Genomic DNA, 24773 nt, shown 5'->3' with positions numbered 1-24773 from the left:
AGGAACCTGATGACCAGGTCGTGCTTCCCTAAGGACTTACCTTCTACTGCTTCATGAGAGGCGGCAATGGCCGCGACGTAAACCTTAAGGGTGGATGGCGACAGCCTGCGCTCCAACCCTTCTTGCAGGAAGGAAAGCACGACACTGATCGAACATCTCCGGGGGTCTTCTCCACGAGAAGAGCACCAGCTGATGAAGAGGTTCCACTTCAACGCGTAAAGGTGTCTATTTGACAACGCTCTAGCGGAAGTGATGGTTGCCGCCACTGCAGGTGGCAGCGAACTCAAACCTGCCTCGTCCCGTCCAGGAGCCACACGTGCAGCCTCCAGAGCTCCAGGCCACAGAGTGCCCCGTCTCTGAGTGAGTAGATCTTGTCTCAGAGGAATAGGCCAAGGAGGTGCTGTCGCGAGGAGCATGAGTTCGGAGAACCATGTCTTGGTGGGCCAATAGGGGGCTACCAGCAAGACCTGCTCCCCGTCCTCCTTGATCTTGCACAACACCCGTGCAAGAAGGCTCACTGGGGGAAACGCATACTTGCGTGGGCCCCGCGGCCAGCTGTGCGCCAGTGCATCTGTGCCGAGCGTACCGTCGGTCAGGGAATAAAACCATATGACATTTTTTAACATCGAGACCTTTAATATCAATGGTTGTCGGGGCACAGCAAAGAGAGCTGCTTTATTATAATTTTTAAAAAAGCAGATATAATCTTGCTTCAGGAAACCCATACAGACCTACAAAATCAGGCACACTGGGTTAGAGATTGGAAGGGATATGCTTTATTGAGTCATGGAACAAATTTAAGTGCAGGTGTTGCCATGCTCTTTTCGTCTCGTATTGGTAATCAACCAGTTATGGTAGAAATTATGCCTGGTAGAATTTTGCGTGTAGATATTACTCTTGGTGAAATTGATTATACTTTCTTCAATGTTTATGCACTAAGTGTTGGTCAGGAGCAGGGGGGGGGGGGGATTTTAATTGTACGATAAATGCATTTTTAGATCCGAATCATGATGAACCCCATCCATTATCTGCTGGAATTTTGAAAAACCTGATTGATTACCATGACTGGGTTGATTTGTGGAGGGTGGCTTTTCCTGGGGTTAGACAATATACTTGGTTAAAGAAAAATTCGAAAACATTGTCTGGAGCCAGATTGGATCGTTTCTATGTTAGAAAAAGACAGAGATAAATTCTTTAATTGTTGCATTTCTCCTTCCTTTCTCTCTGATCATCATTATTGTTCAGTATCTGTTTCTGTTGTATCCTCTAAAATTTATAAATCACAGTGGCATTTCAATAATAGACTTTTAGAAGATCACAATTTTCTTCAATCTTTCACTCTTTTCTGGGAATCTTGGAGAGAAGAGAGAAATAGATTTCAGTCCTTAAGTCAATGGTGGGATATTGGCAAAGTCCATATAAAAATCTTTTGCCAACAATTTACTGCTCAAAGTATCAGAACCTTAAAAGAAGAAATGAAGATTCTTGAACAAAGCATCCTTGAACAAAGTGTCAGAAATGTTCGTGATGGCTTAACTTCTGATGATCACATCACAGAGAGCAAGCTTCTGTTGAAAAATCTGTTGGAGGAAAGAGGAAATTTTGCTTTTTTAAGAACTAGATTTTCCCAACTTAATGAAATGGACATGCCCACCACTTTTTTGGGGGGGACTTGAAAAAAAGCCAAGGGAGCAAAAACAATTTCATCAATTGAAACTTCCAAATGGCAGAGTGACAACTGATCAACGAGAAAATTCAGTCTCATGCAATTTCTTTTTATGAGGACTTGTATTGTTCTGACCAGTGTGATGATTCAACAACAGACCAATTTTTACAGTATTTGCCAAACATCTTAGAGGATGAAAGGATAAAGCTTGATCAACCATTAACCTTCTCTGAGGTTTCACAGGCTGTCCAGGAATGTCTCGGAAAACTGAGCCTCGGAAAGTCACCTGGGTTGGATGGACTGACAGTGGAATTTTTCAAATCCTTTTGGAAACTAATGGGCCAAGATTTGTCCTGTTGGCATGCATTAATGGAGGGATTTTGCCTTTAAGTTGCCTGAGAGCGATGTTAACATTGATCCCCAAAAAAGGAGACCTTGGATGCCTAAAAAACGTCTCAGGTTACGTATGTAACCCTGGTTCCCTGAGAGGGAACTTCCAGCTGCGTTGTCAAACGCGATGGGAACGCTCTGCGTGATTGCGTCGTGAAGCGTCTGTACAATCAGTCCAATGAGAGAGTAGGACGTCAGGTGACGTCATAGACCAGGAAACTATAAAGCACCCTTGAGATCAGACCGCGACAGCTTCTGTGAAAGGCCTGAAGCAAGTCGATCAGGGCATGCAGGAAGTATGGCAGGCGAACGCAGCTCTCGTTCCCTCTCAGGACAGGACAAGCACATGATGGCCCCTCAGGTCTGGCAGGAAGTATTTGAGAGCCCGAAATACTGCCATCATTTCTAGTTGGTTTATATGCCAAGACTGCTGATGGTCCTGACATAGACCTGTCGCCGAGCGACCACTCATGACCGCCCCCCAGCCTGTCAGGGAAGCATCCGTCGATAACGTGACGCGTCGACAAGGAACCCCCAAAACTGGGCCCTGGGCGAGGAACCAAGGTTTCTTCCACATGACCAAGGCCCGTAAGCATTGCCGCGTGACCTTGATCATACAAAACGGATTTCCCCTCGAAGAAAACCCCTTGGTCCTGAGCCACCACTGCAAGGGTCTCATCTACAGAAGGCCAAAAGTAATCACGTTGGATGCCGCTGCCATGAGCCCCAACAGTTTCTGAAACTGTTTCACAGTGAGTGACCGGTCTAGTTTCACATTCTTTACGGCTGTAAAAGGATCGTAGTTATACGTGCTGGAGACAATCTTGCTTGCATCGTTGTTGAATCCCACACTACCCCCAGATAAGTGGTCCTCTGTGCTGGAAGGAGCACACTTTTCTTGGTATTTAGCCGTAACCCCAACCTTTTCATGTGTGACAGAACAACATCTCGATGTTGAACCGCCAACTGCTCTGACTGAGCTAGGATCAACCAATCGTCGATATAATTTAATACGCGAATGCCCTGGGATCTGAGAGGAGCCAGTGCTGCATCCACGCATTTCGTAAAAGGGCGGGGTGATAGACCTAGGCTGAACGGAAGGACCCGATACTGGTAAGCTTCGCCCCCGAAAGCAAACCTCAGGAACCTCCTGTGATGAGGATGGATGGATATGTGAAAATAAGCGTCCTTTAAGTCTATTGTGAAAAACCAGTCCTCGGACTGAATCTGTGACTCGATCTGTTTGAGTGTAAGCATCCTGAACTTGAGCTTTTGAACTCTGCTGTTTAGCTGACGCAGATCTAGAATAGGACGTAACCTTCCTGTTCCATAACCCGAGCCTGCTCGGGGACCACCACTGTGGGAAGGACCCCTAAAAATCTGGGTGGACGAGAACCGAACTGAATTCTGTACCCCTTTTCTATCACATGCAGGACCCATTGAGAAATATCTGGCAGTAGTTTCCACGCTGCCATGAATTCCACTAAGGGGACCAGTCTCTCGAGACTGGCCTCGGGATTTTGTTGAACGGACACTTCGGTGCCCTGAAACGGCGAAACAACAGGGAACAACCGAACTGACCATTCTACGACCCTCCTCGGAGGACCGTACGGGGACCCTGACACCTCGGTGCCCTGAAGCGGCGAACCGACAGGGAACAACCGATGTGGCAGCGCTGCGATGCTCCTCGGAGCACCGCCCCCCAGAGGGCGCAGAGGAGGAATGATTCCTCGAAACCATCCCTCCCTGGAGGGGAGCACCCTCAGAAGTCTGACCCCCTGCGAGTCAGGACTTCTTCTTATTCCAGGCCTTTTTAGAGATGAAAGTCCTCAGATCTTGCCAACCCCTAACTGACCTGGATTGTGACCGCCACTGAGGCTCCAAAGATTATGGAGGAGCCCGGGCGGCCACGCTTTGCCTTTGGCGTGCTCTGTGTGAGGAGCTAGTACTCGGCTGAGGCTGCTCAGATTTAATAAAAGTTCTATGACCAGCAGCCTCGGGAACATCAAAACGGCGAAGAAGGATTTTCTGAAACGCAGCTGACTGCTTTATTGTTTCTTGAAATCGATCGACGACACAATTAATAGCGTCGCCGAACAAACTTGATGGTGACATCGGTGCATCTAACAGAACAGATCTATCTTTTTTTTTATTTCAGATAAATTTAACCATAGGTGGCGCTCCGTGGCCACCAGGGCTGCCATAGACCGACCCACTGATTTGGCCGTCTCCTTAGTGGCACGGAGCGCTAGATCTGTCGCACGACGCAATTCTCGAATTGCGTCAGCGCTCACATCCTCGCATTCATCAATTTCCCTAAGTAGATCAGCCTGGTATGCCTGCAATATTGTCATTGTGTGCAAGCATGACGCAGCCTGACCCGCTGCCGAGTATGCTTTACCCACCAGAGAGGATGTGTATTTTTAAGGTCTGGTCGGTAACGTCGGGGCTTTTAATGATGACGATGACTCGGGGGAGAGATAGCTCGCAAACGTCTCTTCAGCCCGAGGCATCGCCGCATACCCGTGATCAGCAGCACCTATTATGTTACTATAATTAGATGTCTGCGGGTTAAACACTCTGAATGAGACAGGTTTATTTCACGATCTCGCCACCTCAGTGTGGAGATCGGGACAGAACGGTAAACCCCGACGTGGAGGCAGTGTTTTGGATGACAAAAATGTGTCATCAAGTATACTTTTTTCTTTGAAACACTTTCACTTTCATCAGCTGGCCAGTCAATATTTAATCTAGCTACAGCTCGTGACAAAACCTCCAAAAGCTCCTCATCACCGGGGTATGAGCTGGCGAAACATCATGACCGCGTCAACGCTGACGACATCCAATTCCTCGGAACTGGACAGTGTCAGCATTGGTGCCTCAACCCGGGAAGGGGAATCCGCAGAGAGGGCTCCTCCCTGGGCAGAGGCACTGGATCCAGCAGGTAGAGGCTGAGATAGGGTGGGACCCGTCTCAAACCCCGCTACCAGATCCATTTGCGAACCCCAAGATGCAAGTCGATGCTGTGCCTCAGCAACAGCGGGACCCGCACCACGGGGAACGCGAACCAAACCGTCCTTCTCAAAGAACGCCCGGTGCCCGGAGCGTTCTCATAGAAAGCTTTACACAATGCTTGCAGTCAGCTCCCTCGAGAACTGACTGGGCATGCTCCACTCCCAGACAAGCCACACAAAGCTGATGTGTGTTCCCACCCGTGATGAAACGAGGGCAAGGAACAACACAACGCTTAAACTCCTGATTCGCCATTGTATATGTGTGTAATATAGTGTGCTTGACAGACAACAATAAATAGACAGAGACAGAGTACAGAGATCGCTTGCTGAAGGCAACAGAAGCTGTCGCGGTCTGATCTCAAGGGTGCTTTATAGTTTCCTGGTCTATGACGTCACCTGACGTCCTACTCTCTCATTGGACTGATTGTATAGATGCTTCACAACGCAATCACGCAGAGCGTTACCATCGCGTTTGACAATGCAGCTGGAAGTTCCCTTGAAAGGGAACTGGAGACCAGTTTCACTGTTATGTGTTGATTTTAAGATCTTGTCGAAAACATTGACTAACAGACTTAAACAACATATGGCAACCATAATCCATGTGGATCAAACATTTTGCATTCCTAAACGGTCAATTTTTGACAATTTATTTTTGGTGAGAGACATCATTACTATTTCAAAAGGAAACAACAAGTTGGACATTGGTTTGCTTTCCTTGGACCAGGAGAAGGCTTTTGACCGAGTAGACCACCAATACTTGTTTAAGACTCTAAAAGCCTTTGGATTTGGTCCATACTTTGTATCTTGTATTAAACTGCTGTATAGTGATATTCATAGTATGCTTAAGATTAATGGATCTTTGACTAGATCTTTTTCAGTTACTAGAGGCATAAGGCAAGGTTGCCCCTTATAAGGCCTTCTATATGCGATATCTATAGAGCCGCTTCTAGTTATTCTGAGGAAACAGTTATGTGGTGTTTCTCTTTTTGATTCCCCTGAAATTGGCCACATTAAACTTACTGCTTATGCGGATGATGTAACGTTAATTATAAAAAATTCTGAGGATATTAATGTCACAGTCCTTCGTCTGCACCAGTCTGTCTTCGTCATCTGCACTACACTTCCCAGGATCCTCTTGTCTCTACTCCCGAACTCACTCCCTCATCAGCCACCTGTTCCTCGTCTTGTTCATCAGTATCACCTGTCTTCACATCATTATGTTTGATTCATCTGTGTATTTAGTTCCCTCTGTTCCATTCAGTCCTTGTCGTCGCAGGCTCGGCAGGGCTGGACGGGACCAGCGATGAGGAGGGTTCGGGCCTAGCGGGGCTGGACGGAACCAGCGATGAGGAGAGTTCGAGCTTTGGAGTGGTGCTGGTGACTTCCTCCACGGTGAATGGAGACTCACAGCACACCAGCACCCACTCCACACAGGCGGCGAAATTCTCGTCGGGACCGCTCCCTGGGAGGTGTGCCCGGGACCGCTCGCTGAGGCTGGGGATGTAGAATACACACAGCGAGCGGTCAGAATAGTGGGTGAGTCCCACTAAAATCCCTGGTATGGGACTCCACGTCAACCCTGCTGAGCCCGGGCTTTCATCAACGCTGGTCCCGTCCAGCCTCGTCGAGCCTGAACCCCCCTCACCGCTGGTTTCGTCCAACCCCACTCCAATGCCCGAACTCTCCTTATCGCTGGTTCCGTCCAGCCCTCCCGAGCCTGAACTCTCCTCATCGCTGGTTCCGTCCAGCTTTGTTAAAGATGAACTCTCCTCATCGCTGGTTCCGTCCAGCCCTCCTGAGCCTGAACTCTCCTCATCGCTGGTTCCATCCAGCCCCCCCGAGCCTGAACTCTCCTCTCCGCTGGTTCCGTCCAGCCCTCCTGAGCCTGAACTCTCCTCATCGCTGGTTCCGTCCAGCCCTCCCGAGCCTAAACTCTCCTCTCCGCTGATTCCGTCCAGCCCCGTCCAGCCAGCGCCAGAGACCGTCCAGCCAGCGCCAGAGACCGTCCAGCCCGAGACCGTCCAGCCCGAGACCGTCCAGCCCGAGGCCGGCCCTTCTGGTCAGCTAGTGCTTTCAGTGGCAGAGGGAGGTCAAGGGCTTATACATCTGGAGTCAAAGATCTTGGCAATGAGGATGCAAACATTGCAGAAATTATTGTATAGTTCAAATGATGTGCCCTGGGTGTTTTCTGGGAGATCTATACTTAAAGATATTGGTGGAATAGGTATTGACAAACAACTATTCCTAATGAAGACAACTTTTGTTAAAAAGTTTTCTGATCTGTCTTTTAGTTTCTATGTCTCAGTGCTCAAATCATGGGAATGTTTTGAAATATCAAGAACTGTTGAGGAGCATTATGGTGTGGAAGAACCTATTTTTTTTAATCCCCTTATTGAACTTCCATTAAATGTATCTCAATCTTTAATCAATAGATTTTTGAAAACTGGTGTTACTAAAGTTATTGATTTGATTGATTTAAGTAGGGGTCAATTGAGAACTGCACAGTCCCTTGCTGATCAAGTTGGATTGATTTCTCTTAGAATTATAGAAGGATTTGTTAGGGTTTTTAAATCCTCCATTCCTCTATCATTTGCTCAATTTGTTGATCATGTTTTGGTGGATGGTGTTGAATTGTTGAATTTTCCGCAGTTAAAGGTGTTTCCTAAAGAATGTGGCATTGGTGATTCTGTTCATATTTCCTTATTAAAGGGTTATGGAAAATTGTTACTCGATTGTATAGGGAAAAAAACATTGTATCATTTATGTGTTAAAACTTTACATGTGAGTCAATTGAAAGGGAGAGTGGATACTTTTTCCATCTTGGAGACTTTTGTATAAACCTCCAATTTCCAAGAGATGTGGTGATCTTAATTGGAGATTAATCCATTGTATCCTAGCTACAAATCAGTTTGTTGCAAGGATGAATGAAAATGTTACATCAAATTGCCATTTTTGTGATGCTTTGGATACTGTTTTTCATATGTTTTGTGACTGCCCTAGACTTTATCCTAATTTTGTAATGCTAAGAAAAATAATAACAAAATTAGGGTTCCTGTATACTAATAGTCTATTTATTTTGGGATGTCATTATAGGAAACGAGAACAATGTGTAATTGCTAATTTTGTCATAGGTCAAGCCAAATTAGCAATTTTGAAATCTCATCAGGAAAAAAAATGCAGGAAGAGATATCTGTATGGTGGCGGTTTTCAGATTCTTAGTGGAAGGACGAGTGGTTATAGAATATACATATTACAAGCATGTTAATAATGTCCCTTTCTTTAAATGGAAATGGGGAGTTAAGGAAGCACTGGTTACAGTGAATGAGTATGGGTTTTTGGTTTTTAATTGGTATTTTAGTGTTTTATAATTGAATGGAATATAAATGTGCATGTTTTTTTGAAAGTGTAAGTTAAATGTGATTGTGGTGGTTTAATGTTTAATCTACATTTTTTTAACTATGTAGAACAGCCTTTCTCAAACTTTTTTCAGTCAGGGCACCTTTCAAAAGTGCATAAAATCTCAAGGCACCCCAGTGTAAAATTTAATTTAAAAACACTGCATAACCCAAATGTAAATGCAAATGTCTTGTTTAGTTAGACAGAACAGTAATGAACATAGCATAACATGAACTGTAAATAGCAATAATAATAAAAACTGTAAAGTACCTTTAAAAACAAAGGTTGACAAAGTAATTCACAAAATAATTAATCAGAGACACAAATGCCATAAAACCGTAAGAGGTGGACCGCCCAATACAAGAACCCAATAACAAATCCAGACCAGGAGAACTCAAATGAAGTGCAGGATGCAGTTAAAAAAAAAGGGGGGGGGGGGGGGAGACATTAATATGTATATATATATATATATATATATATATATATATATAAACAATGCAATAAGAAAAAGATGCATGTTAAAAAATGCACCAGAGATAAGCAGGAATGTTTTTCCATATAGTGCTTGTTTTTTTTATCCGTGCCATGCATATGCACACACACACACACACACACACACACACACCCACATACACATACGCCCACACACACAAACAATAATCCACAACGAGAGAGGGAGAACGATCTACATGCGTGCATGCAGCGCGTATACGCGCTCACACAAGCCGGGGGTGGGGGTGACCACAATCGAGACGTGAGCCTGGTGCGACGCACACAGCCGCCCTATCCTGGCAGGGTTGGATGAGAGGTGGTCAGGTGTTTGCGGAATCATCCCTTGGTTTGATAGTTTCATCCCATATATGAGACACAACGGGAGAGGGCGTGTTGCATCCCCAGTACTGAGGAAGTAGGCTGAGGCTCCATTTCACAGAAAAACTGTCCGGTTCTTGGGGGGATTTTCTTTTCAAAAAAAAAAAAAAAAAAGATCCATGATGCTGTCACTAAAGTGACCTAAATTTACGTTTATTTTTACGTTTCTGTCAGTCTGAGGTGTTGTTGCTATAACGCGTTGCTATGGATTGCGTCACTTCCGTCAAGTTTCGTGTCTTGCGAGACGGATTTTTATGCTTAATTTTATATATTTATCTAAAATGAATTTACAATTTTATTAATACGTTCATATGTTTAAAAAGAAGAATGTAAATTCAAATATATTTATATATGAAATGTCAGTTTTTTTTTGTTTTTTTTTTTTTTTTTAGCCTACGTAATTTTTTGGCGGCACCCCTGACACAGTCAGGGGGCACCCCAGTGTGCCGCGGCACCCACTTTGAGAAAGGCTGATGTAGAATAAAGGGATGGTAAAAGTCAAGTCTCTCTCTCTCTCTCTCTCACACACACACACACACACACACGCACACACACACACACACACACACACACATACACGTCTATATTACTAAAAGGGGACTATCACTCTACACTGGCCAAGAGGGGACTAGTGTTTCTGGTCATTTTGAAGAAACAAAAATGACGTACAAAATTCTCTTTTAAGGTCTTTTTTCATAATATAACTTTAAATATGCATTTTTTTATTTTTAAAAAAACATGCCAAGTGGGGACCTGAAACTCTGGCCGATGTCTACCTTACCAACAGGGGACTCATATAGCCTGCAATTGAACTGTGTGTCTGTGTGAACAGTGAAGTGAACTGGCAGTGAAATCTTGTCTTCATATTGTAACTTATACATACTTATACACATATATGTGTGTGTGTGTGGGTGTGTCATTATATAATGCTCAAACATATACATGTCTATATTGCTACACAGCAGTGTCGCTGTACACTGGCGAAGAGGGGACATTCTGAATGATATCTATCCAACCAAGTGGGGACTTTGTGTGTGTGTGTGAACTGGCAGTGAAATCTTTCTTCATTACGCTTACATTATATATCTATTATATACACTATATATATATATATATATATATATATATATATATATATATATATATAATATATTCACATAGAAAAACGCTGTTTTAAATTGTAATAATATTTCACAATATTACTGTTTTTTTTTTTAAATAATTGCAGCCTTGGTGAGCAGAAGAGACTTCTTTTAAAAACATAAACAATCTTACCGATCTAAAACTATATATTTCTATACTACTAACAGCAGTGTCGCTGTACACTGGCAAAGAGGGGACATTCTGAACGATATCTATCCAACCAAGTGGGGACTTTGTGTGTGTGTGTGAACTGGCAGTGAAATCTTTCTTAATTACGCTTACATTATATATCTATTATATACATTATATATATATATATATATATATATATATATATATATAAAATATTCACATAGAAAAACGCTGTTTTAAATTGTAATAATATTTCACAATATTACTGTTTTTTTAATCAAATAATTGCAGCCTTCGTGAGCAGAAGAGACTTCTTTTAAAAACATAAACAATCTTACCGATCTAAAACTATATATTTCTATACTACTAACAGCAGTGTCGCTGTACACTGGCGAAGAGGGGACATTCTGAACGATATCTATCCAACCAAGTGGGGACTTTGTGTGTGTGTGTGAACTGGCAGTGAAATCTTTCTTAATTACGCTTACATTATATATCTATTATATACATTATATATATATATATATATATATATATATATATATATATATATATATATATATATATATATTCACATAGAAAAACACTGTTTTAAATTGTAATAATATTTCACAATATTTCTGTTTTTTTTTATCAAATAATTGCAGCCTTGGTGAGCAGAAGAGACTTCTTTTAAAAACATAAACAATCTTAACGATCTAAAACTATATATTTCTATACTACTAACAGCAGTGTCGCTGTACACTGGCAAAGAGGGGACATTCTGAATGATATCTATCCAACCAAGTGGGGACTTTGTGTGTGTGTGTGAACTGGCAGTGAAATCTTTCTTAATTACGCTTACATTATATATCTATTATATATATATATATATATATATATATATTTATATATTTATATATATATTTATATATATACTGTATATAATATATTCACATAGAAAAACGCTGTTTTAAATTGTAATAATATTTCACAATATTACTGTGTTTTAAAAAAAAAAAAATTGCAGCCTTGGTGAGCAGAAGAGACTTCTTAAAAAACATAAACAATCTTACCGATCTAAAACTATATATTTCTATACTACTAACAGCAGTGTCGCTGTACACTGGCAAAGAGGGGACATTCTGAATGATATCTATCCAACCAAGTGGGGACTTTGTGTGTGTGTGAACTGGCAGTGAAATCTTTCTTAATTACGCTTACATTATATATCTATTATATACATTATATATATATATATATATATATATATATATATATATATATGAAGAGTTCAGATGCAAAAGCCTCTAAGTGCCGTTGGAAATATTCTTCAAAAATGATCATTTTTTATCAAGCTTATATATTCAAGTTCAGTAATTTCACTTAAATTACAATTAATAGGTAATCCTCATTGTTATTTAAGTGAAAGTACTGAATTTAAATATACAAGCTTGAAAAAAATTATCATTCTAGAAGAAAATTTCAAATGGCACTTAGAGGCTTTTGCATCTGAACTCTTCATATATATATATATATATATATATATATATATTCACATAGAAAAACGCTGTTTTAAATTGTAATAATATTTCACAATATTACTGGTTTTTTTATCAAATAATTGCAGCCTTGGTGAGCAGAAGAGACTTCTTAAAAAACATAAACAATCTTACCGATCTAAAACTATATATTTCTATACTACTAACAGCAGTGTCGCTGTACACTGGCGAAGAGGGGACATTCTGAACGATATCTATCCAACCAAGTGGGGACTTTGTGTGTGTGTGTGAACTGGCAGTGAAATCTTTCTTAATTACGCTTACATTATATATCTATTATATACATTATATATCTATTATATACATTATATATATATATATATATATATATATATATATATATATATATATTCACATAGAAAAACACTGTTTTAAATTGTAATAATATTTCACAATATTTCTGTTTTTTTTTTATCAAATAATTGCAGCCTTGGTGAGCAGAAGAGACTTCTTTTAAAAACATAAACAATCTTAACGATCTAAAACTATATATTTCTATACTACTAACAGCAGTGTCGCTGTACACTGGCAAAGAGGGGACATTCTGAATGATATCTATCCAACCAAGTGGGGACTTTGTGTGTGTGTGTGAACTGGCAGTGAAATCTTTCTTAATTACGCTTACATTATATATCTATTATATACATTATATATATATATATATATATATATATGAAGAGTTCAGATGCAAAAGCCTCTAAGTGCCGTTGGAAATATTCTTCAAAAATGATCATTTTTTATCAAGCTTATATATTCAAGTTCAGTAATTTCACTTAAATTACAATTAATAGGTAATCCTCATTGTTATTTAAGTGAAAGTACTGAATTTAAATATACAAGCTTGAAAAAAATGATCATTCTAGAAGAAAATTTCAAATGGCACTTAGAGGCTTTTGCATCTGAACTCTTCATATATATATATATATATATATATATATATATATATTCACATAGAAAAACGCTGTTTTAAATTGTAATAATATTTCACAATATTACTGGTTTTTTTATCAAATAATTGCAGCCTTGGTGAGCAGAAGAGACTTCTTAAAAAACATAAACAATCTTACCGATCTAAAACTATATATTTCTATACTACTAACAGCAGTGTCGCTGTACACTGGCGAAGAGGGGACATTCTGAATGATATCTATCCAACCAAGTGGGGACTTTGTGTGTGTGTGTGTGTGAACTGGCAGTGAAATCTTTCTTAATTACGCTTACATTATATATCTATTATATACATTATATATATATATATATATATATATATATATATATATATATATATATTCACATAGAAAAACACTGTTTTAAATTGTAATAATATTTCACAATATTTCTGTTTTTTTTATCAAATAATTGCAGCCTTGGTGAGCAGAAGAGACTTCTTTTAAAAACATAAACAATCTTACCGATCTAAAACTATATATTTATATATTACTAACACAGCAGTGTCGCTGTACACTGGCGAAGAGGGGACATTCTGAACGATATCTATCCAACCAAGTGGGGACTTTGTCTGTGTGAACTGGCAGTGAAATATGTCTTCATTACAGTTAAATTATATATCTATTATATACATTATGTATATATATATACTATTTTTCTTATTTAACGCTCTCTCTTCATATACTTTCTATGCTTTGTTATGCAGTCCCTAACAATTTACTTGCCATAGTTATGTGCCATTGCACACACACGTCTATATTACTAACATATACATGTATTAACACAGAAGTGTCGCTGCACACTAGCCAAGAGGGAACTTTCTGAATGATATCTATCCAACCAAGTGGGGACTTTGTGTGTGTGTGTGAACAGTGAATTGAAGTGGCAGTGAAATACACATCCGTAAAGGGGGTCGCACACCGAATGAGAAGCGCAGCGCTGCGCCACGTCTAGGACAACTCCAAGTATCGCACACCGGACTCACACTTTCTCATCAGTGTATGGGCAGCAATATTGTTATGTTTAATGACATGAAATGAAGATGTTTGTTCTATGTTATAATTGTACTGTACAATTAAATACAATCGTTGCTGAGTCTGCAGTCTGAAAACTACCTCAGAGCATCAGTTAACTGAATGAATTGAGAATCTCACATGAAAACCCAATTACATCAGCAATTGTCATTCAAGCAGCTGATTTATGTAAATGAATGCAAAACTAAATTTATTGCAGCATAGGGCAAAGTCAGAATACATTATCAACGATTTGAGACAATAAAATAATTTAAACTTTATATAAAACTAAATGGCACTCTGTGGCGGCAGCAGGATTACGTTCAAAAGGTCACGGGCGACGTAGCCGTAAGTACAGAGTCAGTGTTTACAAGTTGAACGCATAGGTTGAACGTGCAAACTAACTCAAACGCTGTTTACAAAAAAGTAATTAAAAGGTAAAACAACGATGTCGGACGATTTTGATTCTGTACTTCCGGCTACGTCGCCCGTGACCTTTTGAACGTAATTACGTAATACGTGACGTTACAAACGCGCCTGACAGAATAGAGCAAGGCTAGCATTTGTCCTTAGAAAAGTTACATTTTTGGAATAAGTTTTGAAATAACCGATCGTTTTGCATGATAAGACCCTTATTCATCGTCTGGTGTCGTTTAAAGACATTTGAAGCTGCATCTGAAACTGTTATTAACCGTCTTTTGGACCTTGAACCGTCTGGTTCCCATGTAAGTCCATTATATGGAGAAAAATCCTGGAATGTTTTCATCAAAAACCTTAATTTCTTTTCGACTGAGGAAAGAAAAACATGAACATCTTGGATGACATGGGGGTGAGTAAATTACCAGCAAAAGTTTTTTAAGAGCCACAAACCTGTATATAAAACTCTTTTTATTCTAGATACACTAAATGCACTAGATTACAGGATATTTTAACTTGCGAATTAATATGCGGCGGTAAAACTAGTCGATCACGAGTGGCTCAACAGGTAGATCTATAGACGAACTCATCTTTCAGGCATTTGACCGAAGGGATATACACGCAGCGTGAAAAATCGAATTGCGCGAGTCTCACGCTGAATGCGTGAGAGTTGGCAGCCCTGCCAGGTATACTTTGCAGACACATTGCATCTTGTTCTCTCCCTTTATAAACATATAATGATCCCAAACTTTAGACTTTCTCTGCAATTTTTGAAGTCATATGTATCATGCGCCTTGGTGTGCTTCCTGAATAACGGTCCGTGTGAAACAATCAGATCCCTGCGTGCGCCATAGGAACTGCGTCATTTAACGAGGCTTCGAGGCAGATTTTTTGCCTCAAGGAATTTTTGTAATCGAGTAACTCGAGTAACTCGAGGAATCGTTTCAGCCCTAGCTTAGTGCTTGCCTAGTGCAGTGAGACGAGAAGACGCCGCACCGCGTCCGCGAGCCCTTTATATGGAAAAAATCGATTTTCGAAAAATCATTTTTTTTTGCCCAGCCCTAACACACACACACATATATATATATATATATATATATAAAAATCACATAAAACATAAAAGCCTGCCGGAAAAGATGGGTCTTAAGGCAAGATTTAAAAACATGAATACTTTCACTGTTTCGCACATCCTGTGGCAGCAGGTTCCATAAATAAGGAGCAGCAAAACTAAAAGCCCGGGACCCCATAGAAGTAGTGCGGGTTCTAGGGAGAACAAGAGTGAGCGAGGAAGACGATCTTAAAGTCCGAGATCGAATATAGATATTAAGAAGGTCCAATAAATATGAAGGGGCAAGGTTATTGAGTGCTTTAAATGTCCGCTTTGGACAGTATTCATGTAAATTATGTCGGTTATGTCTTAAACAGTTGTGAGTGTATCGGATGTGCATCAGTGCAATTGGATCCGCATGTCATTGGAAATAATCCGACGTCTTAAAGTGAAAGTGGCAACAAACATAATGTGGTCTGTGTCCTTAATATTGATCAAGCAACCAAAGAAAAAGAGAAAAGCAATCACAGTTTGTTAATAGCTTTAGTATAATAAGGATTAATTATATTTAATTTACACAAAGAATATTTCTGCTTGAAAGAATAAAGAAGGATGTATGCATGGTTATAAAGAATGCATACTGTATATCATCCATTGAAAAGGCTGTGTTGTACTTTAGGAAAAGTGGTTTTTATTTAATTTTAAGATATTTTTTAAATCACAGTAGTTAAATCCGTATCTGTATTGCATGTTCAGACTTTTAAATCATTTATATTAATAGGTTAATAGATGTTTTCTTCGGGAGTGTATGGGTTTGTACATTTTATTCTATTCTAAATTCTAAATTAACGCATTACAATTTAACTAAACCCATTATATTTTAGTCGACTAAAATCCAATGTGATCTCATGAGAATACGTATGCATTTGTACGTAAAGTGTAGTTCTATCATACGTACATATAATTACGTTTTATATGCGCAAAAACGTATAATACTGACGTATTTACAGAACTAAAATGTAAAATATTTACGTTATTGACAGCACAAAAACGTAATTTATTTACATTTGAACAAATCCACCGATGTACACATTTGTACATATCACAATTTATGCATATTAAAATCGTAGCATTATGTTTTGACTCTATTGCATTCAACTGTCTTATTCATTACGTTTTCAGTCTCATTTATTGATATAATACTCATAAATATTAACATTTTGCTCGTTTCGCCTGCATGGTGTTAAACAATACACTATAAAACCTTAAAAATACATTCTTTAACTTTACTCGTTTAACCATTTTGTAATATAGTTTATTTGCCGTGAGGCACAGAAAGTGTTTTCTCCTATAAAACAAAACATAAATTCACAAAAGACATCAATTTTATTAGTTTGATGTAATCCAAATCTTTAGAATCCATAGCCTACGTTGTTTACAAGAAAAAAAATCCTAATTCAACCTTTTATCCAGTCGTGATCTTCGCCTCCATTCTCAGCAGCAACCGTACACGTCAAATCCCGCGCTGGTGATGAATTCAAATTCAAAAATCGCGCCCTTGAGAAGCGATACGTCGTGTTTTACGGCAGAGATATCAAATGGTCATTGGCTCTTCCCTGCCTCATCACAGATTGAGACATGAAGGACTGTGACGGTTGGTTTAGTTCTTTTGAAATAGTGCGAAGCTGCGAACTGAAGCCGGATGAACATTTTCATTGATTATTAATTTAAATTCTGCTCTGTACTTCATACAAAACTATTACAATGTTGCCAGAGAGGACTGCGACTGCAAAGCATCTTCATGTGAACGGCTTTTGGTAGCGGTTTTGACATTTTCGCAATAAATATATTATTGTGATTATACTTTTCTGTTAGTCACGTTTTTCTTCATAATTGTAACGTTAGTTTACGTAGTTTTAACGAATTGTTAGGGGTAGGTTTAGGGGTAGGAGTAGGATTGGTGGCTCAAAATATATTTTAATGCCATATTGTTAATACAACTGCCATTTCCCAACACATCTGTCCATTATGTTTTATCCTTTTTTTATATTCTGTATAAAATACACTGTAAAAAAATGTCTTGTCAAATTAACAGTAACTTACTGGCAACAATTATCCAGTACTTGCTGTATTTCATTCAACAATAAAATTACTTTAACACTAACTACAGTACTGTTAAGCATACTGTAAAATCAAATAACATTATTTTACTGTAATTTCTTACCATATTAAAGTACAGTATTACACTGTTAATTTTTAATAATACTGTATAGTATTATACAGTTATGAAATGTTATTGTATTTATTTGGTGCTACTGTGTAACCTGTAGAATATGTAGAAAATCCGTAGAAATAGAGTATTATTTAACAGTTAAAATAATATTTCTATGGATTTTCTACATATTCTACAGGTTGCACAGTAGCACTATAGGAAATAGAAAAAAGAACAATTGAAGCTTTAACTGCTCAAGGTTTATTGTGTATTTTCAAACACATTACATTTACATATATACATTTAAATACATGAATAAAATTAAATACATGAATAATAATAATGTAATATAATACAATTTAAATCATGCATGAAAATCATGAACAATCATGCGTTTCAATTCATGCAAAAATGATTATGAACAGGTAAAATAGAAAAGATTAAAGGGGCGCTATCTGATCAATCTATTAGAAAGGGGGGGGGGGCTTAAACTAGATAGTCTATTGGTTTGAGATAGACTGTCTAACTGGTCAGACTGGTCTGTTGCTGATTTTAAAGGGTTTTGGGCTCCTTTATAACTAGAGGACCAGATTTGCGGGGCTGGGAGAAATGTATAACTACACTTTAACAACTACAGACCAGTGTCATTGCTCTCTCGGTTTTCTAAAATCCTTGAAAAGTTGTTTGCTCAAAAAATAATTTTTTTTTTTAGAAAAACACAAATTATTTAATGAAAAACAATATGGCTTTAGAGATAAAAAAGATTAACTGCTTTGGCATTAATTGAACTCATAGGAAAAATTACATCTGCAACTGAGGATAAAGCAATACACAGTGGAGGTCTTCATCAACTTAAGCAAAGCATTTAAAGGGTTAGTTCACCCAAAAATGAAAATTCTGTCAGTATTTACTCACCCTCATGTTGTTCAACCCCGTAAGACATTAATTCATCTTCCGAACACAAATTAAGATATTTTTTATGAAATCTGAGAGCTGGATCACTCCTGCATACTAGTCCATAGGCTTTGGTATGATTTTTTCTTTGGTATGATTGGCTTGATTTTTGTTAACGCAAATACACACAAATGTGGCATTTTCTTTTCATCCATTATCTGTTGGTCACAAAAGTACACAAACACACATTTGAAAACAAAAACAACAACATTTGAAAGACCCACAACTGTCTAGTTTGTAATGTCAAATAATGCTACAATCAAGATGAGGCTCTATAAAAGGAGTAATTAAAACAAAGAATAAGACAAACAATACGAAAACATTAAATACAGACTTACTATTTTAATTTTGCTGTTTGGCTTGATGTGGTCATCATTTATGTATCGTCCGAGATTTTCTGTAGCTTTACTGCCATCAACACTGTATGGTGAAATATTTTAAAAACACTGTATATAAACATACCATAATATGATGTAATTATACTTCATTAGAACATTCATTAATTTAATCTTACCAGTAAGATTGTCCCTGAAAGGAGTAGAAATATAAAAAAAACTGCATCTTCAGCTGAGTAGTCTTTGAGCAGGGTCTCTCCTTCAGATCCAGCCATGTGTCTTCCAACATACTCCAGTAGGAATTCTCCTGGCTCAATATGTTTTGTGGCGATTACTCCAAAACCTAATAAATTGGGTATAAATAAGTGTAAATTAAGTATGAGAAAAGATTCATAAAGTTGTTAAGGTTGTCTAAACTGTTTTAAATGGTAGCCCTGCTTGGAAAACAAATACGATATCTACATCTAAAAGTGCAAAACTACAAAACTCATATGTATCATGACACTGAATATTGATAATTTCCATTGTTAAACAGGCCCCCGGAGTCTAACTGGCAGTTACATACAAATAATATCAAGATCACTCACACATCTACACAATGGAGTTTAATTTGGACATCAGCAGCTAGCATAAATACAGGCAGGAAAACAGATATAAATCCACCTTTAACTGATTCAATCATGTTTTTTTGTTTCTCTTGTGTGTTTTTTTAACAGCCTGTTGTTTTTAGCTACACATTTTAAACCCAACCATTCGACATTATTTAGAGACCAAACTTAGCTTTTAATTAAGTTTTGCAAAGTCATACTGATGGCAGAATTGAATGCCGTAACTTACCTTTCTCTTCACACATTATTTTTTTCTCGAATGTGTCTTTATCTTTCCCCGAAGCAATGAAGTACAAGGCTTCCTTTTCAGGAGAAACTCTTTTGGGTCTCATTTTCCTGTGAAATATAAGAACATTTTATGCAGGATATAGTGCATATGCTAAGTAAAAAAAAAAAAAAAATAGAAAATACTCTAAAAAAAACTCCTTAGAATTGTGTAGACAATAACTTATTGAAAAGATGACAATGTGGCTGATAATTTACTACATTTTTACTATACTTTTTATATCAAGTATTTTTATAAAATCATTTTAAAAAGAAACTGAATATCAATAATACCAATCTGCATGCACATTTACATTGTAAGAGGATGCAAAAACATTGTATAATGTTAGCATTTACAAATCATCATAAAATGAAGTTAGAATGTACAACTTACCTTTTACTTCGGAAAGAAAAAAAGTGAGATGAGAAATGGCTCAGTGCGCTTAGGATCTTGGGATCTTGTAGGTAGATAAATCTTTAAACTATAATAGAAAGATAACTCTCCAATGTAGGAAACAATCTCGTTGAAGTCTTCTAAAGTTGTGCTCTTCCAAATGCCAAACATGAAGTGTGAATTAGGAACCTGGAATAGAGAGATATACGTTCTGCTATCGGAGCAGTGATTGGGCCATCGGATAAACCACAGTTAGCCAACATTACTATTGGTTCTGTTATGCAAATGTTTTGTGATTGAAATCAAATAGCTAGATTAACATAAGGGTAGAATCTGTTGGTAAATTAGTTTTAAATCCAGTTGTAAACATCAACTGGATCAGGAAAAAGTACTTTTCATAATTAGTATTATTTTGCATGCATTTTAAATAGAGCACAGAACACAAACCTATATCAATGGCAGATAAAACATGATAAAGTTAATAAAGGAAAAGTTCAAAAATAATATCAAACTATGGGATGGTGCAGCATTTAAAGAAAGTAGGCGATATACAATTAATTTACTATTTAAAATATTTTAAAAGACAGAAAAAAGTAATTTACCACAATGTAAAAAAATAAATAAATAAAAAATCTGCTCATTTATAAATCAAATGATGTTATAGGGATGTAGCAGATTACCATGGGCATTCATATTTTTGTTGGTTTAACTAAACCTTTATACCACATCTGAAACGAAAGCTCATATTAATAGTTCCTCTTGTTGAATCTCTCAAAAAATACATGCAGAGTCCTCAGAGTGTTTTAAGTATAGGATGACTTGTTTAAGCATATGTATTTTTAGGTCTAAGGTAAACTTTCACAGCCTGGCCTTTGAAGCCGTTCTCCATAGAGATGCTAATGTCCTGCAGGTAGTGGGGGTTGCAGCTCAGTCCACTCAGGGACTGAAAACACAGTGAGAAAGCGTCCGATCACAGCCATTGGGATATGTTTCAATCAGCTCTGTAATTTAGCAGAGCTGTTTACAATACAGTCAAATCACACCACATGTATTTTTACACGTTTATATATCAATGTTTATACTTAAACACATTAACATTTTCTAAGACAGCCCTTGTTTTAGCAGGTGGGGAATAAATGAAATATGATGAGTATGTCATAAATCTTGCTTTAGTAAGCAGACACTTGAGAGCTTAATGTTACTTACTCAGACTGTTAGTATTAAACAGATATGTTAGCTCAAATACAAAAACTTATACAATTGATAATACTTGATAATACATATTTGGAATGTCTAAAACATGGATGTGGTAAATGGATCTAGGAACACAACAAAGCTAAAACCATTACTGAAACCATTTTGATTCTGTCAAAAATAATTTCTAACAATTGCACCCCTTACATGTCCAGTCAGTCCCTAATTCAATTTTTTAAGATGTTTTCAAAATATCCACAGTGTATTTTTTAATGTATGTTTGTTTTTATTTGGTGTGGCTCAGATGATGAATGGAAGTGCATGTTTATGTTATTTTTGTGTTGTTGTTTTTTTGTCCCAAAATAAGAAACCGTAAGTGAGTGCTTGTAATAACTTCCAGTTAAAAAATATTCATAATTACCGGTTGCTTACATGCGCTCCTCACAAAGATTAATACATTTTTTAGGTTAAAGAGCTAAGGATGTTAAATCCACAAATATCTTAACTGTTATCCATAAGCCAACTGCAATTAAGACATTTGATCAAGAAGTTTATGACAAAGAGAACGATATATCTAGCACAGAGAAACAACCTGTAGGAGCGGGATTTGATCAGATGTGAGTGTGAGCGGCACACAAGTGGAACGTTTGCTTGGATTGGGTCGAGCGCAATGCAATCTTTGCTCAAATGCTCTGATTGGGATTAAAGATTTTTAAATAAAATGCCATAGAGAAACAGATACCATATTATTAAGATATCCACAGAACTAACCATTTAAAAAGTAAAATTCCTGTTTTTTACATAATGAACCTAAACAAAAGTATTTTACTTTTAAAAATCCTATTTACTTTAACTTTTTTAACGTTTTACATCAACCACCAGTATGTAAACGTTGAATTAACTATAAAGTAAGGTGAAGTAAATGAGTGACAGCCCTTTTCACGTCCCTAAGTTGTGGCCAAAATGTTTTTCCAGCTTTTGCGAAGAGTAGAGCAGACAATATAATAAGTGCCGAAGCAAAAACAGTCGATACACTTGTTACAACTGAACAGGTTATTTACAAATAGTTGATGAATGAATCCGCTTAGATGAATAGCTTATTTACAACAACAATATGATTTTCTGTCTTAATTCTGCCTCTGATTGTTTCACTGCTAGTATATCTGCTAGTGAATTGAAGCATTTAATGTAGTCTATTAACACCTGGTCTAGCGAGATAAAAACATGCAGGAAGTTACTAAACTGCAATCACCTGTGATTATCATATGTAAAGGCAAATTTACCTAGCTTGAATGTAAATCGTTAACCACACATTCCAAAAGAATAGTTTTAAGCACTATGTCAATGAAAGGATATTGCTGTTTTTTGTAACTAAAACAACTCAATTCACACTAGTGAATAGCTGCTACTATATGGCTACTTCACATCTCGGTCATTCACCCTTCTCAGTGTTTATTTTGCGATAATAGACGGCTGGATGTAGCCTACATCCCTTACTCACTTTACTAACTAACCAACAAATTATTTAAACAACAAAAAAAAAGTTAGTAAAACTTAATGTTAGTAAAAAAATAAGTGGTTGGTTCATTTTCATTAATTTGGTTAAAAAACAATATTAATAAATGGAAACTTATAAAGAGCTACCCATTTTCAATGAGGTTGTGTTTTTTAAGAGTTACTATAAACTTATAAACGGTTGTGTTTTTATGAGCTCATATGAATAAGATAAATACACTTAATTAATGTATTATAATAGCATTGGTTACTTCAGATTACTGAATGCATTAAATTACCGACATTAAAGGAATAGTTCACTTTGAAATTAATTTTTGATATGTTTTATCTTACCTCAAGGGCATCCGAGATGTAGGTGTCTTTGTTTCCACAGTATTTTCAATTTTGACATTTTTTGGTCAAACCGTTCTTGTCTATCAGTCCAACACTATCTCACGACCAATTCGTACGAATTTGACGCATGATTAAAAAGTGTCTAATTCGTACTAATTCGTACGACCTCACTCGTACTAATTCCTACGATTTGTCTAAACCCACGTGATGGTTAGGTTTAGGGGCGGGGTCAGGGGTGGGTCATTCGTACGAATTCATACGAATTGGCCAATTCGTAAAATATGTACGATTTAGCAAAATCTTATTAATTCGTACGTGTGAGGTCGTATGAATTGTTACGAATTAGCCACTTTTTAATCATTCGTCGAATTCGTACGACTTGGTCGTGAGATCGGGTTGATCAGTCATACACTGGAGGTGAAGGGGGTCCACCAAAGAGCAGCACAGAGAAGTCCAAACCGCAATGGAAGACGATTTCGGGATATCTAAATATGTTTAGTAAAAGGTAAAACTTCCGAAATCTCTGTGTAAATATTGAGTGACGTCACACGCAAGCGATCACTTCCGGCGTAACATTGAACTGATTCAGTTCGGTTCAGTTGGACATTGAACAACAGATTCAGATCACTGTGATTACAAGAGGTAAAACGATATAAATACTGTTGGTTTTCTCACACAAACCGCTCATTTCGTGTCTTAGGCCATCAATGTGTACTTACATTTACGAGTCATTAAATCATGTTTAATTTGGACTTCTCTGTGCATGCTTTTTGGTGGACCCCCTTAGCCTCCAGTGTATGACTGATAGACAACAACGGTTTGACTGAAAAATTTCAAAATTGAAAATACTGTGGAAACAAAGACACCTACATCTTGAATGCCCTTGAGGTAAGATAAAACACATCAAAAATTAATTTCAAAGTGAACTATCCCTTTAAGAAAGTACTGGACCATGTGTTGTTTATTTGGAGTTCCATGCATATTTAATCTAGTTCACTGTTTACTCACCAATACATTGGTATAACCCCAATTAATTTACTATTTAAAAGATTTTAAAGACAGAAAAAAGTAATTTACCACAATGTAAAAAAATAAATAAATAAAAAATCTGCTCATTTATAAATCAAATGATGTTATAGGGATGTAGCAGATTACCATGGGCATTCATATTTTTGTTGGTTTAACTAAACCTTTATACCACATCTGAAACGAAAGCTCATATTAATAGTTCCTCTTGTTGAATCTCTCAAAAAATACATGCAGAGTCCTCAGAGTGTTTTAAGTATAGGATGACTTGTTTAAGCATGTGTATTTTTAGGTCTAAGGTAAACTTTCACAGCCTGGCCTTTGAAGCCGTTCTCCATAGAGATGCTAATGTCCTGCAGG

The 24773-nt window shown here is 37.6% G+C and overlaps 2 long non-coding RNA genes across 2 annotated transcripts in view; one reads left to right on the top strand and one right to left on the bottom strand.

Annotated features, from left to right (window-relative positions):
* The window catches only part of LOC148998375 (uncharacterized), a 114321-nt gene that overhangs the window by 8079 nt on the left and 81469 nt on the right, over positions 1–24773 (top strand). The gene's annotated exons all lie outside the window — the stretch shown is intronic.
* Positions 16574–23372, bottom strand: LOC148998376 (uncharacterized). Its single transcript, XR_016150502.1, has 5 exons — positions 20346–23372; positions 19917–20023; positions 19259–19422; positions 19083–19164; positions 16574–18902 (listed from the first exon to the last, which is right to left on the bottom strand). It is a non-coding gene; the product is annotated as an uncharacterized LOC148998376 (long non-coding RNA).

The sequence above is a fragment of the Pimephales promelas genome, chromosome 1, assembly GCF_988280905.1.
Source record: "Pimephales promelas chromosome 1, fPimPro1.hap1.1, whole genome shotgun sequence".
Lineage (NCBI taxonomy): Eukaryota > Metazoa > Chordata > Actinopteri > Cypriniformes > Leuciscidae > Pimephales > Pimephales promelas.
This window is presented reverse-complemented; position numbering and strand designations above follow the sequence as displayed.